At 41.0% G+C, this 22,874-nt stretch overlaps 1 protein-coding gene across 4 annotated transcripts in view; it reads right to left on the minus strand.

Annotated features, from left to right (window-relative positions):
* The window catches only part of SGMS1 (sphingomyelin synthase 1), a 197,990-nt gene that overhangs the window by 95,323 nt on the left and 79,793 nt on the right, over positions 1-22,874 (minus strand). For 3 of the 4 annotated variants that reach the window (XM_045024090.1, XM_045024089.1, XM_045024088.1), the window contains one exon: positions 9,121-9,186. The gene's annotated coding sequence lies outside the window, so the exon portion shown is untranslated. Of the gene's footprint in view, positions 1-8,161; positions 8,207-9,120; positions 9,187-22,874 lie in introns of all 4 variants that reach the window. The other variant, XM_045024087.1, reaches the window with a different exon arrangement.

Raw genomic sequence — 22,874 nt, forward strand, 5'->3', positions numbered from 1 at the left:
TAGACTAGCCCTTACACTCAATGGTGCAGTCTAGCTTAGTGATGGGTAATTTTCCATTACTTTGGTTGGAGAGATCTCTTCAGGGCTGTTTCATGCAGAGAGAGTCTGATCAGATGTGTTAACAACCCTCTATTTTATCTCTGAATGACAGAATTCATTTGCATCGCAGACACCTAGTTCGCAGCTCACTCCAGTTAAAATTGGACGGCCAGATGCACAGAGCCAGTTTCCGCTCCCTGATTCTGTGTGTGGCCCTCCTTGCAAGTTAGAGCAGTCTGGAGGTTAACTCTAAAGTGCACCAGCTGTCAATGGTCCCCAAGGGACCATGCACTCTTTATCCTCATCTGGTGCTGTGTGTGCCACTCACTCCTCTCTAGAGCTGCAGAGTGGATGACATAAGAGCTGTCTACATGGTCTCTATCAAATACTCATCTAGGAGGAGAAGGTTAGTTTCCGTTCATGTGAGTGAAGAAAATAATTTGCCCCAAAAATCTCTAATTAAGTTTAATAGTCAGGAATTTTTTTGGATAATACTGATCTAAGACTGTCCTTCTGCTGAATATACACACAGACCAGCAGCCTTTCGCTATGTATGTTCTTCTTCTGTTGCTAGTTAGGCATGGCTTTTTCTCTTTGGAATATCCTTCATAACTTCAAGATTTCCCCCTGTGGTGGCTGAACTGTGACAAGCCTGATTACGAACGCCACAATTTACATTATGGAACTTTAAGAACAACATCCATAGATACTTTATCAGAGATAATTAATAAAGTCATACTGGATAACATACTATACAGTTACAGTTTCACTTTCATTCAGTTGAAAAATTTTCATAACAGACAAGGTATTACGCAGTTCAAATAAAACAGGTATTTAACACTACTATGGTACGTTTCAGATGTGTTTTAATCAAGAATAATGACGGTTACAATAAGTTTACTATATGAAAAATCTCCATTTAGGTTCCACTTAATAGGGACTTTGTATGGTCACCTGTGGGACACAAATCTTCATTCTAGACTGGAAGATGGTATTCCCAGCATGGGAAAGAAAGGAGTGGTTGCACTTAGTACATTTACTTCTCCTTGAAAGCAAAGGCAGAGGAATCATAGTCCACAAGATACAGAGGTTACAATGTACAAGGTCTATTCTGTTATAATTCTTCCTCACAGAGAATGATCCCAGCACAAAGAGAATCTCCCTTTTATAGAGAGAATACATGCTTCCTGAAACTTTCTTACTAAGTGCCACAAGAGGCATACAGTGTGGTAACTAATCTCTATTTGATGTTCTCTTAATATGTTTGTTTTTTCCACAAAATTATGGTTTTTATTTTTTCCTTTAGAATCACTATCTTGTAGTTTGCTTTTGTATATTGATGACTCATCATAAATCTGGTGAATAAAGTTGTCTTAAAGTTTTTCCTTCTTTCAAATTTTTGATGAAACGAGCATTTTAACATATATTAAAAATTAAAAATATTAAAAATGTAATGCTTTAGGCCAATTCTGCAACTATTACTCAGACTGCACAAGAAGCACCTTACTAGGCAAGTAATTCCTCTGATTTAAAATTGGACTGTGTCTATACTAAGATACTAGTTAATGTGCATAAATTTAAGCATCAAGTATCAGAGGGGTAGCCGTGTTAGTCTGGATCTGTAAAACCAGCAAAGAATCCTGTGGCACCTTATAGACTAACAGACGTCTTGCAGCATGAGCTTTCGTGGGTGAATACCCACTTCTTCGGATGCGGACTTGCATCCGACGAAGTGGGTATTCACCCATGAAAGCTCATGCTCCAAAATGTCTGTTAGTCTATAAGGTGCCACAAGACTCTTTGCTGCCTTTAAATTTAAGCATGTTTATGTAGTGCCATTGAAGTCAAATGTTTGCAAGATTGGGACCTTGATCTTTTGCTCCTGTGATGACTTTTTATTTATTTCTTCTTAGAGGGGATTTTATAATTTACTTTTATAGGAAAATTATCTGACACTCTATCTGTTATATACACAAGCACATTTTTCGTTTCCATTATACATCAAGAACCAGGGCCAGCTCCAGGCACCAGCAGAACAAGCAAGTGCTTGGGGCGGCATTCTGGCGCCAGCCATCATAGGTGCCGACTCCGGGGCATGGGGAAAAAGTGCCCCCGCCGCCCCAGCTCGCCTCCGCCTGCTCCCCTGAGCACAACCACCGCCGCTCCGCTTCTCCCCCCTCCCTCCCAGGCTTGCTGCGCGCAAAACAGCTGTTTCGCACAGCAAGGCTGGGAGGGAGGAGAAGCCGAGCGGCGGGGCGCTCGGGGGAGGCGGCGGTGGTGGAGCGGAGGTGAGCTGGAGCGGGGAGTGGTTCCTCTACCCCCCCCATTACTTCCTGCCCCTCCCACCCTAGCTCACCTCCACTCCGCCTGCTCCCCCGAACGCACCACTGCTCCATGTCTCCCCCCTCTCTCGCAGGCTTGCCGTGCGCAAAACAGCTGTTTCGTGCAGCAAGGCTGGGAGGGAGGGAGAAGAAGCCGAGCGGTGGGCACTCGGGGGAGGCGGCAGTGGTGGAGCGGAGGTGAGCTGGAGTGGGGAGCGGTTCCTCTACTCCCCGTTACTTCCTGCACCCCACCACTCTAGCTCACCTCTGCTCCGCCTGCTCCCCGAATGAGCCGCTTCTCTGCCCTCCCTCACCTGAGAGGGAGGGTGGAGAAGCGGAGCGCCGGCGCACCCAGGGGAGCAGGCGTAGCAGAGGTGAGCTAGGGCGGGAGGTCACGGGGTGCCCCCAAGGAAGCAATGGGGGGGAAATGCGGCATGCCCAGGGGAGGAGGTGGGGCTGAGGATTTGGGGAAAGGGTTCTGAAGGGATGGAGTTGGGGTGGGGCTGGGGGTAGGGAGGGCATGAAGAAAAAGGGGGGGCGACCAAAAATTTTTTTGCTGGGGGCGACAAAAATCCTAGAGCCAGCCCTGTCAAGAACATATGCACTTTTTCCTCAGGTTCAGAAGAAAGTGGGAGGCAGACCAATTGAGAGTCTATGGGCAAAGAAAAAAGGGGTAAAAAATAGGGGCAACATCATGGAGAGATCTACCACAGACCAACAAACCACGATAGGGGACGTAGATGATGCATTTCTAGAACAAACAACAAAATACCCAAAAGACAAGAGATGTTAGTTATTGGGGACTTTAACTACCCAGACATCTGTTGGAAAAGTAATATGGCAAAACAGAAAATTTCCAATAAGTTCTTGGAATGTGTTGGGGACAACTCTCTGCTCCAGAAAGTGGAGAAAGGAACCAGGAACAGCCACTGGAGACTTGACTCTGACCAACGGACAGGAAAAAAGTTCTATAGTCATATAAATAAGAAGAAAATAAAGAAAGAAGTGAGACCGCTAAACACTGAGGATGGAGTGAAGGTTAAGGATAATCTAGGCATGGCCCAATATCTAAATAAATACTTTGCCTCAGTCTTTGGAGTTTAGGGATAATGGTAGGATGACAAATGGGAATGAGGATATGGAGGTAGATATTACCACATCCGAGGTAGAAGACAAACTCAAACAGCTTAATGGGAAGAAATCAGGGGGCCCAGATAATCTTCATCCAAGAATATTAAAGGAACTGGCACATGAAATTGCAAGATCATTAGCAAGAATTTTTAATGAATCTGTAAACTCAGGGGTTGTACCGTACGACTGAAGAATTGCTAACATAGTTCTTGTCTTTAAGAAAGGGGAAAAAAGTGATCCGAGCAACTACAGGCCTGTCAGTTTGACATCTGTAGTATCCAAGGTCTTGGAAAAAATTTTGAAGGAAAAAGTAGTCAAGCACATTGAGGTCAATGGTAATTGGGACAAAATACAACATGGTTTTACAAAAGGTAGATTGTGCCAAACCAACCTGATCTCCTTCTTTGAGAAGTTAACAGATTTTTTAGACAAAGGAAATGCAGTGGATCTAATTTACCTCGATTTCAATAAGGCATTTGATATGGTTCCACATGGGGAATTATTAGCTAAATTGGAAAAGATGGGGATAAATATGAAAATTGAAAGGTGGATAAGGAACTGGTTAAAGGGGAGACTACAACGGGTCGTACTGAAAGGTGAATTGTCAGGCTGGAGGGAGGTTACTAGTGGAGTTCCTCAGGGATCGGTTTTGGGACCAATCTTATTTAACCTTTTTATTATTGACCTTGGCACAAAAAGTGGGAATGTGCTAATAAAGTTTGCAGATGACACAAAGCTGGGAGGTATTGCCAATACAAAGAAGGACATACAGGAAGATCTGGATGACCTTGTAAACTGGAATAACAGTAATAAGATGAAATGTAATAGTGAAAAGTGCAAGGTCATGCATTTAGGGATTAATGACAAGAACTATTGTTATAAGCTGGGGAGGCATCAGTTGGAAGTAACAGAGGAAGAGGAGGAGAAGGATCTCGGAGTATTGGTTGATCACAGGATGACTATGAGCCGCCAATGTGATATGGCTGTGAAAAAAGCTAATGCGGTCTTGAGATGCATCAGGCGAGGTATTTCCAGTAGAGATAAAGAGGTGTTAGTACCGTTATACAAGGCACTGGTGAGACCTCATCTGGAATACTGTGTGCAGTTCTGGTCTCCCATGTTTAAGAAGGATGAATTCAAACTGGAACAGGTTCAGAGAAGGGCTACTAGGATGATCCAAGGAATGGAAAACCTGTCATATGAAAGGAGACTCAAAGAGCTTGGCTTGTTTAGCCTAACCAAAAGAAGGCTGAGGGGAAAGATGATTGCTCTCTATAAATATATCAGAGGAATAAATACCAGGGAGGAAGAGGAATTATTTAAGCTCAGTACCAATGTGGACACAAGAACAAATGAATATAAACTGGCTATCAGGAAGTTTAGATTTGAAATTAGACCAAGATTTATAACCATCAGAGGAGTGAAGTTCTGGAACAGCCTTCCAAGGGGAGTACTGGGGGCAAAAGACACATCCAGCTTAGTCTTGAAGCCAGATAAGTTTATGGAGGGGATGGTATAATGTGATAGCCTAATTTTGGCAATTAATTCGTCTTTGACTACTAGCGGTAAATATGCCCAATGGCTTGTGATGGGATGTTAGATGGGGTGGGATCTGAGTTACTACAGAGAATTCTTTCCTGGGTGTCTGGCTGGTGAGTCTTGCCCACATGCTCAGGGTTTAGCTGACTGCCATATTTGGGGTCAGGAAGGAATTTTCCTCCAGGGCAGATTGGCAGAAGCCCTGGGGTTTTTTTGCCTTCCTCTGCAGCGTGGGGCACGGGTCACTTGCTGGAAGGTTCTCTGCACCTTGAAGTCTTTAAACCATGATTTGAGGACTTCAGTGGCTCAGACACAGGTTTGATACAGGAGTGGGTGGGTGAGATACTGTGGCCTGCATTGTGCAGGAGGTCAGACTAGATGATCATAATGGTCCCTTCTGACCTTAAAGTCTATGATTCTATGATTCTAACTGGTAGGAAACCTGAAGGTGGAAGGCAATTTGGCTGAAAGTGATGATGAAATGATAGATTTCACAATTCTAAAGAAAGAAAGTAATGAGAGCAGCAGAATCAGGACAGTGAACTTCAAAAAAGTAGATTTTAACAAACTCCCAGAACTGGTAGGTAAGGTGCCATGGGAAAAAAATCTAAGGGAAAAAGAGTTCAGGAGAGCTGGCAGTTTCTCAAGGAGGCAACATTAAAGTAGGATGACCACATGTCCCATGTTGGCCAGGACAGTCTCTTTTTTAAGCCCTGTCCTGGTCGTTCCAACTTTTTGGGCAAAACTGTGCATTTGTCCAGCTTGTTCTTGCCAGCTGATCATCAGTTGGCAACAGCAAACTGGACAAATGCACAGTTTTGCCAAAAAAGTGGGATGTGACTAGGGGGAGGGCTCAGTTGGCCTCGGGCTGACCCTGCGCGGGGTGGGGAGAGGAGGGCTTTAGTCCAGCCCTGGCACAGGGGCTCAGGCTCATCCTGTGTGCAGGGGGGAGAGGGGAACCGTGGACTGGCCCTGGGCAGGTGTCGGGGAGTGGGGGGTTCAGGCTGGCCCCGTGTGGTGTCACATTTTCCCTTTTGGAAAATATGGTTAGCCTATATTAAAGGCACAACAGCTAACTATCCTGATGCAAAGGAATGAAAGGAGAATAATAAGATGCTAATATATGGCTCTATCAGGAGCTCTTTAATGACATCATAATAAAAAAAAAAGAATCCTACAAAAAGTGGAAACATGGACAAATTGCTAAGCAAGAGTACAAAAGAACCACAGAAGCTATAGGAACAAAATCAGAAAGGCTACGGCATAAAATTAGTTACACTAGCAAGGGACATAAAAGGCAGTAAGAAAAGTTTCTTTAAATATATTAGGAAGAAGAGAAAGATGAAGAAAAGGGTAGGTCCTCTTAGCAGGGAAGGAGAGTTAATAAATAATGACATCAAGAAAGCTGAGATGTTTAATACCTATTTTGTTTCACTCTTCACTAATATGGTTAATGGTGACCAGATATTCAACATTAGTAATATTAACAAGCGGGAAGCAATGCAAGCCAAAACAGGGAAAGATCCAGGTATTATAGAATATTAAAGAATATTTACATAAGTTAGATGTACTTAAGTCAGCAGGGCCTGATGAAATTCATCCTACAGTACTCAAGGAACTAGGTAAAGCAATCTTTGACCCATTAACAATTATCTTTCAGAACTCATGGAGGATGGGTGAGGTCCCAGAAAAGTAAAAAGGGGAATAAAGAGGACCTGGGGAATTATCAACCAGTCAGCCTAATTTGGATACCTAAAAATGATTCAACAATCAGTTTGCATGCACCTGCAGGATAAAAGATTATAAGTAATAGCCAGCATGGATTTGTCAAGAACAAATCAACCCAATTTCCTTCTTTGACAGGGTTACCTGCCTAGTTGATAAGGGGCAAGTGGTAAACGTTTAGTCTTGAATTTTTCACATCCTTGAATGACAGAGTAGGGTCAATCCTTTGTTTCTAGTGGAGACGAGCCCCTAGTGTTTAGTTAACCATTGATCTTTCAAGTTGCTGAATACCTTATAATTTCATTCAACAGAATATCAGTGCAAGCAGAGTGTGCTCAGCTCCTCCAAGCAGGCAACATACAGAACGCAAGTCATGTCTTGCATTTACATAACGTGTGAACGTTTTTCAAAAAGTCACTACAGATGTTCTATACTAGGTTAATGGAGCCAAGATGTACTGTATTTGTGCTTATGTGAGCCACTGAAACCAAAAATTGAAAAACCACTGCACAGACATCTGCATTTCACAAGCTACAAACCGTCCCCCACACCAAACCCAACAAGAAATAGACCAAATTATTACAGATTTCAAGAGACCAAACTATTGTGTGCCACAGGCAGAGAACAGGAAGGATTGATGCCCTAGACCCCTGCAATGACTGGCAATTGATTTAAGTAAAATATACCCAGATGATCCTACCAAATGATCCATGTCCCAGGCTGCAGAGGAAAATACTCAGTAGAATTTCCCCAAGTCATTATTTAAAAAGGTTATTTTCTACTACTTTGATTACAGAAACCATGCAATGATAGTCCACAAAAAATGCAATGTCAAAATTATTCAACACCTGAAAAGATTAAAGACAAACAAATATGGAGCACAATTTAGATTTCCCACAAACAAATACTTGCTTTTGTTCTCTCATTCACTTATTTTCTCTTAGAAACCTCAGGCAAGTTTGGGAGGCAAATGAGAGATGCGAGCTGGTAACTTTTGAAAACAAGGCCAATCATTTTAGTGCCTAAACACGGACTTAGAATTTTAAAATTTAAACACTGTTTGGCAAATCTTGGCCTTAGAATCTATTTAATGTTACTATGTCTATACAGATCACCTTTTACAAGCTTTCAAGCAGTGAAATGAACTTCCCTACTACTATATTCTTCGTTTTGAGCCATTCAAAAAAACAAACCTAATTTTGACTAAAAATCCATTATCCCCTTTTCAGCACAATCATAATTACACATTGAAGTGCATAAAATGGTGAGAAGCAAGCTCTCTACTTTTGCAGTCAGAGAAAAGACTAAGCAGTTAGGAAAAACAAATTTCCAGTTCACATTTTAGATGCAAATGTGAGATAGTATCTTCTGACAGTCTAGAAATGTATCCTTTGACTACTTATTACCTAGCACAATGGGATCCTGCTCCATGACTAGGGCTCCTCAGCATTCTGGTAAAATAAATAAATAAATAAATAATTTAGTGATCCATATCCTGCAATCCCTTCAGTCTTTACTGTGGGGCAAAGCCAATCAACACTTGACAGAGTAAGATCTGAATAGGGACTGCAAGTCTGCCTCTATGCACCTGAACCTATAAGGAAGGCTGTGTGTCTGTCATGTAGGTCACAGATTCTGTGACTTTCCGTGACTTCTGCAGCTGGTGCAGCCCCTGACCCAGCAGCAGCAGCAGTCTGGACATGGAAAGGAGCTCAGGACTGGGACAGGGTGTTGGGATGTGGGGTAGAATTTACCTTGGGTGGGGGAAGCTCCCCGGTTCCCACCAGCATATCCCTGCAGCTACTAGGCAGAGGAGCCAGGGGGTTCTGCATGCTGCCCGCATCTGCAAGTGTTGCCCCCGCAACTCCCATTGGCTGCAGTTCCTGGCCAATGAGAACAGTGGAATCTGTGCTTGTGGCAGGGGCAGCATGCGGAGCTTCTCCCCCTAAAAGCTTCAGGGACATGTCATTATATAATTGTATTACTTTCACACACAAGTGTGTATTAAACCCAAATTGCCAAATTAAATTGATTTCATCTCAAATAAGTCAAGACAAAAAACAAGTGTTCACTAAAGGCAGACTCTCTAGACTTTAAATCAACAGCACTTCTCATAATGGGATTCAACACTGTATAGCAATGTGTCTAAGTTCTCAGGTCCCTAGTCTTTGGCGTAACTAGCTTCTCACGTCTAAAAACTCAATTTTAATTGAGCTACCCCATAAAACTACGTTTTTTTAATTCACTTGATTAAAAGTATTTTGTCAACATTTGTTAAATGCTCTAATCACAATTTTCATACAAGTATATTCTTTGTTGAGCAGCACACTTGAAGCAAAAAATGGAAAAGAGAAAGGTTATTTACCTTTAGCATCATTCATCTTCCCAGATTAATCTATCGTTCTTCAGACCTCTCTCTCTTGCTCACTCTCTAAGAGAAAACATAAAACAAAAGATAATTTTATCTTTCATGTTCTCCTTTAAACAATTTGACTGATTAAGACAGATTTCTTCCAGAGCAAGTACCTTTTAAAAAGGTCACTTTATATATATGAAGAAATAAAGCACTTCTGTAAATATGTCTGAAAGTACCTGAAGAGAGAGAGAAAGACCAGGAGATGGGAATAAGAACTTCCATTTTATATTCCTGCATTTACCACAGGCTGTAAGCAGTAAACTGGTTCAAGCAGTTAAATTCAGGTACACACTAGCTTCAGCCCTCCAAGATAGCATTCTGAGAACATTCCTAGGTACACCTATGGCTTTTTGCACAGCAGTCAAACTAATTACCTCTACTAGTAATTGACTGAAAAGCTCTTGTTATTTATGACTAACAATGTTTTGCATTTCCAATTTACTGAGAAGTTGTATAAATAACCAGTGTTAGCTGATCTTTAACTAGGCCAACAACTTACAACACTTTAATACAAAAGTGTCAACATACAGGTATTTTTCCCATTCAGTGCAATGTTTAAGAAGTATCCAAGAAAGGTTTTCATAATACAAAAATAAAACAGCATCGGGGAAATGTGTTAGTTCTCATTGCACAAATTACCATAGTTTATAGATATACACTGATATTTGTTGCATGACATCACTGTAGAGGTAGGTCAAACCCAGACTTGGCAAGATAGAATGAAGTAAGCGGCACCTGTTTTATGAACTGTCACTCAATTTTATTAGTACTTGCTGCCTCTGCTTGGCCATAGATTGGAGAAAAATGCCACACACTGTAAATGCCACTTTGTTGGTATGCCCTTTCTCCTTGTACTCGCCAATGAAATCGAAATCCTGCTGTTACCGAGGCCAGAAGCAGTGATTATTATTATTAATGGGCTGCTGAGAAGAGATTTGCAGAGGCTATATGGGTCTTATTTCCTAAATCTGCTTATACGGCCACAATCCTGCCCCCAATTGGATACCCAAATACTTACATTTACAAGTTATATCTTAATATTCTCCTCAAAATCAAGATATAGCTATTTAATTTTAGAAATCTTTTCAATTTATAAAAGGTGAGAAAAAACTCACTTATGGCTCCTACAACCAACGCATATTATAGCCACATTTAACCTCATTTTGTTAATCTCATTTCTTTGAGGAATATTTTCCAAATAAAAACTTTTAATTTTCAACATAGAAATGTCTTAACTCAGCTCTTCTCCTCCTAATCTGACAGTCCAAATTAATTTTGGCTTTTTTAGTCCGTTCTCTTTGACCTACTCTTCAGAATCTACTGGGACTGTATTTCCTTAATCACGTTTGTTCTCTTTTTATACAGTGCTTCTCTTTTTGTACAATAGTAGGCAGAAATTCAGCTCCATCTGATCTTCAGATTGTTTTCCCTGAGTTTCTTTTCTCAGTGCAAAAGTGGAGGATCTTTTTACTTTCTTCACTGAGAATAACACTTTATTGTAGAAGGTCAAATCCTTATGTCTCTTTCTAAACTCTTTACTGATTTATTCACTCAGATCCTGCTTTAGCCATAATGCCAGAGAACATAGGTCCTAATAAATTTGTGGCCTTATATTTATCCTTTTATTTCTTTTCTTTCCTCATCACTGCATCTTTATGTTTTGTAATTAGTGTAATCTGGCAATAATATCCCTAGGAGGCTGCCAACACTAGCTGAGGAAAATAGGAAGTGTGCCTTATTACTGAGACCTCATTCTTGAAATGCAGATTCAACAGATCTTTTCCCACACTCTACACAGTGAACTCCTTCTCTTGAGGTTTCCTGACCCACCCTTTTATCATTGCATCTTTCATGAGTCTCAATTTTCTTACCATACGTTCTCTCCCCTCCCTTTATTTCCCCCACTCATACTTGGTTTTATTTGCCAAATACAGTTATCAGCGTCTGTGTCCAAAGGACTCGCTTTTTCTTTTTCTGGTACATTTTTCATCAGTTAACTTAGTGAGTATGTCTGTTCGTTGGCCCTTAAGCCCCATTAGCAACTGTGAATTTTTGTTCATGACACAATTTTCCTTTTCAGCATTAGCAGCCTTTTGTGCCATATACTTCACTAGTCCTTCAGATAAAGGCCATCCTCCTCCTATTACAGGCTCCGCTTTTCTTGCCTAAATATTGATTCATGCTTTTAGGGAAGGTAATTGAATATCTGTAGAGCTGGATTTTAATGGAGTGCATAAGCATGGGATGGGAGCCTGATGGAAGTGGGATTTACATCTGCCCTCTTGAAGCCACTTTTCTCTGCTTCTGCACTTAGGTGATCTTGCTTTCCCCAAAATGGGCTCTTGTTCATAGAATCATAGAATCTCAGGGTTGGAAGGGACCTCAGGAGGTCATCTAGTCCAACCCCCTGCTCAAAGCAGGACCAAACCCAACTAAGTCATCCCAGCCAGGGCTTTGTCAAGCCTGACCTTAAAAACCTCTAAGGAAGGAGATTCCACCACCTCCCTAGGTAACCCATTCCAGTTCTTCACCACCCTACTAGTGAAAAAGATTTTCCTAATATCCAACCTAAACCTCCCCCTCTGCAACTTGAGACCATTACTCCTTGTTCTGTCATCTTCTACCACTGAGAACAGTCTAGATCCATCCTCTTTGGAACCCCCTTTCAGGTAGTTGAAAGCAGCTATCAAATCCCCCCTCATTCTTCTCTTCTGCAGACTAAACAATCCCAGTTCCCTCAGCCTCTCCTCATAAGTCATGTGCTCCAGCCCCCTAATCATTTTTGTTGCCCTCCGCTGGACTCTCTCCAATTTATCCACATCCTTCTTGTAGTGTGGGGCCCAAAACTGGACACAGTACTCCAAATGAGGCCTCACCAGTGCTGAGTAGAGGGGAATGATCACATCCCTTGATCTGCTGGAAATGCCCCTACTTATACAACCCAAAATGCCATTAGCCTTCTTGGCAACAAGGGCACACTGTTGACTCATATTCAGCTTTTCTGACAGGAGTACACTAAACTAAGTTTTATCTTTAGAAACTTTGCCTATCATCAGAAAAACTGGTTTATTTGTGAAAGGGACTGTGTCCTCCACAGCAAATTCAATTTCTGTTGCTTGCTATAAAAGCCAACAAAAAGAGGCATAGTAATAGCCCAAAAACTCGCATAAAAATGCCAACTATTCCCTAATGCAGAGAGCTGTCAATGTGAAACCACTACAGTAAACCCTTTCGGAGTCTTGGAAAATGTCAAGAGGATGAATGATACAACTGGAACTTCAGGATTTTGAATTCCTCCCACTTCTAACCCACACAACACCCAACAGCAAGCCCATTTTCTCTTGGCAGCAATAAAGTATAAAATACTATATCATACCAAAATTAAAACAGAAAGTAGAACCAACTGAATACAAAAAATAGCAACAGCACACACTTGCTTCCTGGACTTGAAATGGAAATCAAGTTCATTACCATAATTATAGTCAAGCCAGTTTATTCAGAAATGCCACAGAGAACATCAGTACCAAAGTGCTTCTTTATATAATGCATTAACATTGGCGTTTTGTTAAAAAGGTAATTTTAGTGCTCATGAATGGTGTCAGACTGAAAGGATTTGACAATGAAATAGACTGTTTGGTTCTTGTACCAGAACAGCATAGACAGCAACAGTGTAGCTGTCTACTGAATCCAATTCTGACCTAGAGAAATGAGGGTAGTTCCATTTCCACGGCCACTCAATTCTCAGTTCCTCCATTCCATCAGCCAGCCATTTAATGCCAAATGTGCTGTTAAGTTTGTATAACACAGACATTATCCCACTAGGAAATTGATGGACCAGATAGGCTCATGTTTCAAACAATGTTAAGTGCAAAACTGAAGACTTAAAAAAAAAAAAAGTCACTAAACTGTACATTGTAACAAATGCCATTAATTTATTTTTACTGGGCAAATATTGAAAGCCACTAACCTTAGTTATACTACAACTGTAAAGGATATGTAGGCTTGCAACACTAATCTTGAAACTCCATATTTACTTTGCATCATGTACACGCTGGGGGTTATTAAAAGCAAATGGTTTATCCTGAGAAAGAATCTTTTATGCATAATGATAAGATTTTAAAAACTGATTCTTAAAGAAGGAACCAAACATTGAAGTTTGGATCTCATACCATACTTCCCCAACATTAGATAGTGTTTGAAACATGGTTTTGAAATGAGCAGTTCCTTTTTAAAATGTCTTGGACTATAAATCTCTCCTTATAGATAAAAGCCAATGCATAAATGAGATTTTCCCAACATTTCATAAACTAACTCTGATAAAACCCAGAGGAAAGCTGAAGTCTAAAGCTGCATAAGAAAATATGGTGCCCCTCTCTTCACAGACTTTCCAAAGCTCATGCCACTTGCACAAATTTATTAGGAAACAGAAGACCCAGAAGTTTTAACTCAATATTAAATTCTGCGTCAAAACAGTGTCAAAACGGAGAGTGCAAAGACCCCCTACATAGCTACCCCATCAGTCCACTTCACTTCCTCAAAGGGATTCAGTGGTGCATAGAGATTTCCACATGGGTGAATTTCACCTTTATTTTTGTATAATCACAGATCATACTCCAGTAACTCAGCAACAATTATCCTTGACCTGGCACTTTCAGTTCCATTTCCAGCAACACTAAGTGCCGGATTGCAGGAGCAACCTTGAGAACAAATAGAATATATTTATTCACTTCAGATCTTAATTCTCCTTGAGGCATAGCCAAAGAAAGCATACATATGTACGTTTTAAAACCTTATTACCATATTCTGTAACATCACCTCTGTAGAATTAAAAAAACAACTATATTCTTAGTCTTTAATTCTTTGAGGTACAGCTGAAAATGCTCTAAAAGGCCTTTCCTGTCCAGATCTCTCCAGAGCTAGCCATATCCAGTGCAGCAGTCTTAAGACTGAGTTTTCAAACAATTTTATATCAATTGCAGGAGCTAAGCACTATTGTGACATACAGAACATCCTTTTTTTCCCCCCATACTAGACCTAATTGAAAAAATGAGGGATGAGGGAAAGAGATTGACAAAATATTTCCCATTTTTCATTGAAATTTCAGGTCCATGAAGTGTGACATCACTTTCCAAAATCAACAAACTCCTTGTACTACTCAGGGATACACAATTTAAAAATACAGAAACCACACTCCTATATCAGCTTACTAGCATTGCTCTGAACTACCATGAAGAATAACCAAGCTTTATTTCCATTCCATGCTACACTCTTGCACCTTGAGCCTATATGTCTAAGAGTTGTGCCTGGGCAGCACTGGGGAAGCAACCTGAATAGACAACAGGAAAAGAAACAGTTCAACTATAATTCCAAATTTTTATGTACATGAGGCCTAGAGATACAACATTATAACTGCTAAAACATGGGAAATGGTTAGAAGCAACATTCTAGGGCTGTCAAAATGTTGACACACTGAGGGTCACATTACCAAGAGAGAAGATGGCTGCCTGACTCCTGGTCTCCTCCACCCCCACGTGGCTCCCACATATCTAAGCCATAACTTTGTCAGAAATTTACAAATTAGAGGAGGGAGATCCTCTATTGTAGTGTTGTTATGGATCCTGCTGGGAAAACAGAAATGCCCAACGACCCAAGCCTGAGTATCCAAAGAAAGGTACGGCCAAGGAAATCCAACAGTCTCTCACATAGGACTTTGCACCTATGAAGGACTTTCTAACTACCAAATTTTTATTTTTTATCTCAAGATATATATGAGCTCTCTAAAAATGTGGGAGAAGTCAAAGCTCCATTGACCTATTTAGATAAACTACAAAAACCTGCCACACAACTGAAGGAGGTTAAAATAGAATGCTTCCTTAAGGCAAAGACTAACCAGTCTTGAAAAGAAACAGGAAGATCTTGAAAACAGATGACGCAGGAATAAATTGCAGTTCCTGGGGGCATCCTGGAAGGGGTGGAAGGAAAAAACATGATTAACTTTCCCCAGAATACATTATTTGAGGTACTGGATTTGGATCCCGGTTTGCCTTCCCCGGAAACTGAAAGGGCTCAAGTGACACGGGCCAGGAGGAGAGGAGAACAACAACCCCAGACCTATCATCTGTGAATTGCTAGCATTTAATGAGAAAGTTAAACTGATGTGTTAGACAAAAGGGAATTCTTAAGTATCAGGATTTAAAATTTTCTTTGTATCCAGACTTCTCTGCAAGTTTAAGCAAGAAGACAGCAACATTTAATGGCATCAAACAGGCTCCCAGGGGATTATTAAATACAGCCACAAATATTCTGCGATTTTCATAATGAAGATGACAGACTCAGTGAAATACTTAAATAGCAAATCAGATGCTTGGCAAGCACTATAGAAATTGAGACCAGATCCCACTCTGGTAACAGCATGATCCTCTCATAAGGGAAAAGAAATTGCCAAGTATAAGTCCTGAAAAAAGGAAAATCAGGCAGCCCATGCACCCTTCCAGAGAGACAAGGTAGGTGAGACAGTATCTTTTATTGGACCAACTTCTGTTGATGAGAGAAACTGTCAAGCTTACATAGAGCTGACCTGAAGAACAAAAACTTGCCTCTCTCACCAACAGAGGTTGGTCCAATAAAAGGCATTACCTCACTACCTTGTCTCTCTAATATCCTGGCACTCACACGCCTACAACAACACTGCATATAACATATGGCATTATTTCTGACAGAGCTGATGTCTCAGTGGTACTAGGAGGACATTGGAACATGGTCATGGATGAGATCATAGACAAATCTCAGTGTTATAGGGGAAAAGCTCAGCCCTTTGCAAACCACTCATTATCCCAACTGAAGGACATCCTACAAAGCATGACTACACATATTCTCCATGGTTCATGCTTCCTATTCCAGATTAAATTTTTCATGATATCTACAGTTCTATCTCCTGCATGCCTTGAGGCAGAAGTTGGTAGACTCATAGACTTTAAGGTCAGAAGGGACCATCGTGATCATCCAGGTAGTATCATTATCTCTGATCATGGTCCAGTTTTTCTTCATATAGACACTGGTCATAGTACTACAAAAGCCTCAAGATGGAAGTTAAACACACTTCTACTCAGAGACCCTAAATTTCTTCAGATGATTGAAACATCCATTACCAACTTATTGCAGGAAATACAAATGCCATCTTCTCTACTATAATTTTATTGGGAACACTGAAGGCTACCTTAATATTTGCATCTGGAAGGACAGAAGGAAGGAAGGAAGGAAAGCAGAGAATACTTAGATGTTGCACTCGCTCATTACCTCAAAATACAAATACAATGGATGTATAGTCCACCCAGACTCATTTCATGCTTAATAGAATTAAACAGAAGCATTATGAATTAGGGCAAACTCCTAATAAGGAAAATTAAAATGGCTCCCTGTAATAACACTATATCCCCTTTGCTACAGAACAGTCTTTCTGTACTAGAACCTTATAAAATAAATATATAATTTGAAGACTTATGAATCCCTTGACATATCTCACAGTGAATTAAATTCCAACCTATTTGACAATTTATAAATACATTGTCGCTATCTATCCACTATAGGTGAAGCAAGCAATTGATTTGCTCAACTTGAGCCAAGAGCCTGGATGTGATGGCTTTCCAGCAGCATTTTATAAGACATTTGTCAACCAGTTAGTACTGATACTGTTAGAAGTCTAATGAAATATTTACAAAAGAACTAAAATCATAGGACACGAGGAAAATGATGATTACCCTAATTTAAAAAATACAAGGTCAGTCTTCATTGTGGCAATTGCGCCCAATTTCTCTGTTGAACACTGATTATAAAATTCTGACAAAGATTCTCATTTCACACTTAAACAACATTGTTCCACCAATCATTCATGCAGACCAGGAGGGTTTTATTTGCTTCATATTAGGATCAGACAATACTCGGAACACTTAATTTGTGACTTGCAAACAACTGGGGCTCCAGCTGCTTTCCTAAAGTTAGATACTGAAAAGATCTTTGATCAAATGGAAGGGCCATACCTCTAAGCAAACCTGAGAAAATTAGGATTTGGACCTAAATATCTGACCTAGATTGATATTATTTACAAATCACCCGTGCCTTTGTTTTGACTACTGGTATTTTCTTCTCCACTTTTCAGTTACATCAAGGGTGCCCTCCATTGCCTCTACTATTTGATATAGCCATGGAACCACAAGCAGCATAAATCAGACAGAAAGAATTACCATCGCAATAAAGACTACAAGATTAGTCTACAGACAGATGATATTCTTCTCACTCTCAAAAATCCTTCCTCTTCGATTCCACCACTATCAACTACAGTAAACTATTTTGGTAAGATATTACAAAATCCTAAAGCAACCAGGGTAGGGCCCCCCGCTATGTCAAGCCTCTGTGTTTCAGACATTCCAGAAGGTCCACCTTGTTTGAGTAATGCCAGAAAATAGATTGTTGCAGCATTTATAGTGGCCAAAAGGGTCATTTTCCAAAAACGGAAGTCTGCTACTTCCCCCACACCCTTTGACTGACTGAGCTAACCAACACTAACCTCATGGAAAAACTGACAACATATAGGGGCACAAAATCCAACTATGAAGACACTTGACCTGATCCTTCATGAGAGCAGCATTACAAACTGACTTCAGATAGATTGGACTTCAGATGCTTCATGGGGGAGGGGGAAGGGGAGAACAGGGGATTACTTATCGTATAATCTTCAGTAATATTTATCTATGAATATTTTGTACTGTGGTACTGTTAAATACATATTCCTGTTCTGCTTTCTTTGTTGCTGTATTTGAATGTCTGCATGGATAAATTAAAACTTCTGAAAAATAAAACTGAAAAATGTTAACACACTGGGCAGTTGCCTACAGCTTTACTTTCTTCAGAACCATCTTTGCAGTGTAATTTTCTTCATCCTTTTTATAAAATTTCTACTGCCACCTGCAGCTTTTCACTGGCTTTATAACTAACAATTGAATCATGAAACATGGTTTTATGTACTTGCTAAAGATACCGGGTTCTCTCGTTTGAGCCAGCCACATTCACTATTACAACAGCCAACACATGCAGGTTTTTTTCACTTGTGGCTTAAACAGGTTTTTGCTTGGAACACATTGATGGCAAGAAATAAAGTTGTCTGGAGTTGTGGGGTGTTTGTTTGTTTTAAACTAACATGTCACTTTCTCAGCACAATAGCTGCCACCTGCTTAAAAGCTCAGAAATGTCAGTTGTTAATAAAATATACTTTCAGATATCTATTTATACTTTTATTTATGGTAAAAATGTCTTCACTTCTGGACTGAGCGAAGTGAAGAGAAGAGTTTTTGTTTGTTTGTTTGTTTGTTTTTTAATCACAGCAACTAATAAAATGAAACCCAACACCCTCAATTTCTCCTGGAAAGGTTACAGGCAAATAGGCTACTTTGACAAATTTTATGGGACTGGCCTCAGATCCAAAACTTCGTTAAGCTACAGGCAAAAAATCTTCAACACAGTAAAAATTCAACATAATATAATTGTGATGTTGCACTCCATATGCTTTATGAATGTGAACATCAAGGCAATAGACCTGCCTTTTTCCTGGACCAATATAAAGGAACCTTCTCATCACCTTCCATTATCACAATGTAGTCTATTATTTCTGTTTAACCATGTAGTACTTCTGATGTAAACACAAGAACACTAAGCTCATATTATCATGCCAGACAGTGTATAAATAAAAATCAAAGAGAAAGTAATTTTGTTCTATTATATTAATGACAGTGCTTTGGATTAAATGCTTGTTCTGAGCATAAAGAAAAACAAAGGTAATTTTCTACTTTCTGTGCATCTACAAAAAGAATATAGATACCATCACACAGAAAAGTTGTAACATTTTCCAATATATTAGTGTATGTCCGTTTGTTCTATATCAGACTTATAAATACAGTTACCACCGCGCTCTGACTCCCAAAATCCAGAAAACCAAAGGTATACCATAAAATTACATAATCACCCTCACAGGTAATCATGTCAAATCACTCAAACACAATGTCCCTATCCAACGTAAATAAAAAATTATCAGCCACAGTAACCAAGAAGAGTCAATACTGTGCAAGGTTTATACCTAAACCTTAGAAGGCAGACAAGTATTTCCTCTATTTTACAAATGAGGTAACTGAGAAGTTGCACAAGGTCATTTCTGGCTAAGAACAGAACCCACATATCTATAATGGCAGACCCACGTCTAATCCACTTAACCACCCTGCACTACGGAATCAATGTGCCATATCTAAGGGTACGTCTACACTATGGGATTATTCCGATTTTACATAAACCGGTTTTGTAAAACAGATTGTATAAAGTCGAGTGCACGCGGCCACACTAAGCACATTAATTCGGCGGTGTGTGTCCATGTTCAGAGGCTAGCATCAATTTCTGGAGCGTTGCACTGTGGGTAGCTATTCCATAGCTATCTCATAGTTCCCGCAGTCCCCCCCCTTGGAATTCTGGGTTGAGATCCTAGTGCCTGATGGGGCAAAAATCATTGTCGCGGGTGGTTCTGGGTAAATGTCGTCAGTCATTCCTTCCTCCGGGAAAGCAACAGCAGACAATCATTTCGCGCCCTTTTTCCCTGGATTGCCCTGGCAGACGCCATAGCATGGCAACCATGGAGCCTGTTTTGCCTTTTGTCACTGTCACCGTATGTGTACTGGATGCCGCTGACAGAGGCGATACAGCAGCGCTACACAGCAGCATTCATTTGCTTTTGCATGATAGCAGAGACGGTTATCAGTTGTTCTGTACCATCTGCTGCCATTGTAAATTGGCAATGAGATGACGATTATCTGTCGTTCTGTACTGTCTGCTGCTGTCATGGGTGCCCCTGGCTGAGGTCGACCGGGGGCACAAAGTCAAAAATGGGAATGACTCCCCGAGTCAATCCCTCCTTTATGGTATCTAAAAATAGAATCAGTCCTGCCTAGAATATGGGGCTAGTGTACTAGAGAACCAGTGTTTCAGAGAACCAGAGAGCACAGCTGCTCCGTGTCAGACCCCGCAGAAATGATGAGCTGCATGCCATTCACAGGAGGTGCCCCTGCAACAACCCCACCTGTTGCTTCCCTCCTTCCCCAACCTTCCTGGGCTACCGTGGCAGTGTCCCCCGCATTTGTGTCATGAAGTAATAAAGAATGCAGGAATAAGAAACAGTGACTTGTTAGTGAGATAAAATGAGGGGAAGGCAGCCTCCAGCTGCTATGATAGTCCAGGCAGTACAGAAGCTTTTCTTTACACATGAAAGGGAGGGGGCTGATGAAGCTCAGCCCCCAGTTGCTATGATGAGGACGGTTACCAGCCGTTCTGTACCATCTACTGGGAATGACCAGGAATCATTCCTATTTTTACCCAGGCGCCCCCGGCCAGCTTCACCTGAGGCCAGCCAGGAGCACTCACAGGCTGATGATGAGAACGGATACCAGTCCTACTGTACTGTACCGTCTGCCACCGGGGAGAGGATGCTGCTGTTTAACTCTCCAGCACCCCGTCTACCAGCAGCATGCAGTAGACATAGAGTGACATTGAAAAAAGGCGAGAAACGATTTTTTTCCCTTTTCTTTCGGGGGGGGGGGGAGGGTTGAAGGGTGTAAATTGATGACATACACCCTGAAACACCCGGGAAAATGTTTTTGACCCTTCAGGCACTTGGAGCCCAGCCAAGAATGCAAATGCTTTTCGGAGACTGCGGGGACTGTGGGATAGCTGGAGTCCTCAGTACCCCCTCCCTCCCTCCATGAGCGTCCATTTGATTCTTTGGCTTTCCGTTACGCTTGTCATGCAGCACTGTGCTGAGTCCCTGCTGTGGCCTCTGGAGATTTTTTCAAGTGCTTTGTCATTTCGTCTTCTGTAACGGAGCTCAGATAGAACAGATTTGCCTCCCCATACAGCGATCAGATCCAGTATCTCCCGTATGGTCCATGCTGGAGCTTTTTTTGGATTTGGGACTGCATCGCCACCTGTGCTGATCAGAGCTCCACGCTGGGCAAACAGGAAATGAAATTCAAAAGTTTGCGGGGCTTTTCCTGTCTACCTGGCCAGTGCATCTGAGTTCAGATTGCTGTCCAGAGCAGTCACAATGGTGCACTGTGGGATACCGCCTGGAGGCCAATACCGTCGATTTGCGGCCACACTAACTCTAATCCGATATGGTAATACCGATTTCTGCGCTACTCCTCTCATCGGGAGGAGTACAGAAACCGGTTTAAAGAGCCCTTTATATCGATATAAAGGGCCTCATTGTGTGGACGGGTGCAGCGTTAAATCGGTTTAACATTGCTAAAATCGGTTTAAACGCGTAGTGTAGACCAGGCCTAAGAGCAACCACACTAAGGGTAGGTCCATACTTACCCGCCGGGTTGACGCGGAGAGTTCGACTTCTCGGAGTTCGAACTATCGCGTCTAATCTTGACGCGATAGTTCGAACTCCGAACGCGCTCTCGTCGACTCCGGAACTCCACCACCGCGAATGGCGGTGGCGGAGTCGACGGGGGAGCCGCGGAGTTCGATCCCACGGCGTCTGGACAGGGAGGAAATTCAAACTAAGGTAGTTCAACTGCAGCTACGCTATTTGCGTAGCTGAAGTCGCGTACCTTAGTTCGACCATCCCCCCCCACCGTAGTGTAGACCAGGCCTAAGGAACAGAACCCAGGTATCCTGATTCCCAAGAGTCCATTTTTTGTATAGCAAGTAGTTGTCGCAGCCATTGCCAATTTTAATGAAAACTACAGCATGAAAGATGTGCAGACACTCTGTGAATCACATTTTAAGATGGCATCTTGACAAGGAGAGGGGCATGAAATAGCCAAAAAATCCACATTTATACAATTTCAATTGCACCTGCTACTAAAGCCTGCAGAGACTGCTTTCTAGATAATCAGAAATAGAGGAGAAACTGTTTGATATTCTGTTCCAAAATTTATTCTCTTCTTTCAGTTCATCCAAAATCTTATTTGAAGGGCAGGTGCCCGTTTGTTTGCTGAATTAATGAGACTGGTGTCATTACATCAGGATTTGTACTATATATAATATTTAAAGAGAGAGGTGACTGAAAAAAAGTACAGAAGAATTTGGCATTAATCAGTGTCCAAAAAAAATAATGCTTTTGTTTTTACCATGCTACAAAGCTTTCATGATGTGCAACTCATTAGATTTGTAGTCTATGAGCTTTTAGGTCAATCAAACAACTACACTGCAGTTAATTAATGTAGTATATTTATAACTTCACTTTTAAATGAGATTTTTAGGCATAGAATGGAAAAATATATAATCTATTAAAAATAGCAGTTTATATTAATATTTCTAAACACAGAAAAACGATTAACTTCTCCAGAGAGATTTTAGCAGGCTACATATATTTCTAATTATAAGTTGTTCAGTAGCTACATACATAAATTAATAGACTGAACATAGCTGATGGAACAAGTGTCATGTAACAAGATCCCAAGAGCAAGCTCTTTCAACACCAGGCACTTCATTTAAGAAATTCTCTCTCATGTTGACTCCCATATTCACTAACCACCATTAATGTAAACAACCAACATGATTATATGATATCTTTAATAATACACTGAAATTTAATTTGAATGTATAATCTTTTGATAAAAAGAACAGCATACTTGTGGCACCTTAGAGACTAACAAATTTAT

Source organism: Mauremys mutica, chromosome 7 (assembly GCF_020497125.1).
Source record: "Mauremys mutica isolate MM-2020 ecotype Southern chromosome 7, ASM2049712v1, whole genome shotgun sequence".
Taxonomy (NCBI): Eukaryota; Metazoa; Chordata; order Testudines; family Geoemydidae; genus Mauremys; species Mauremys mutica.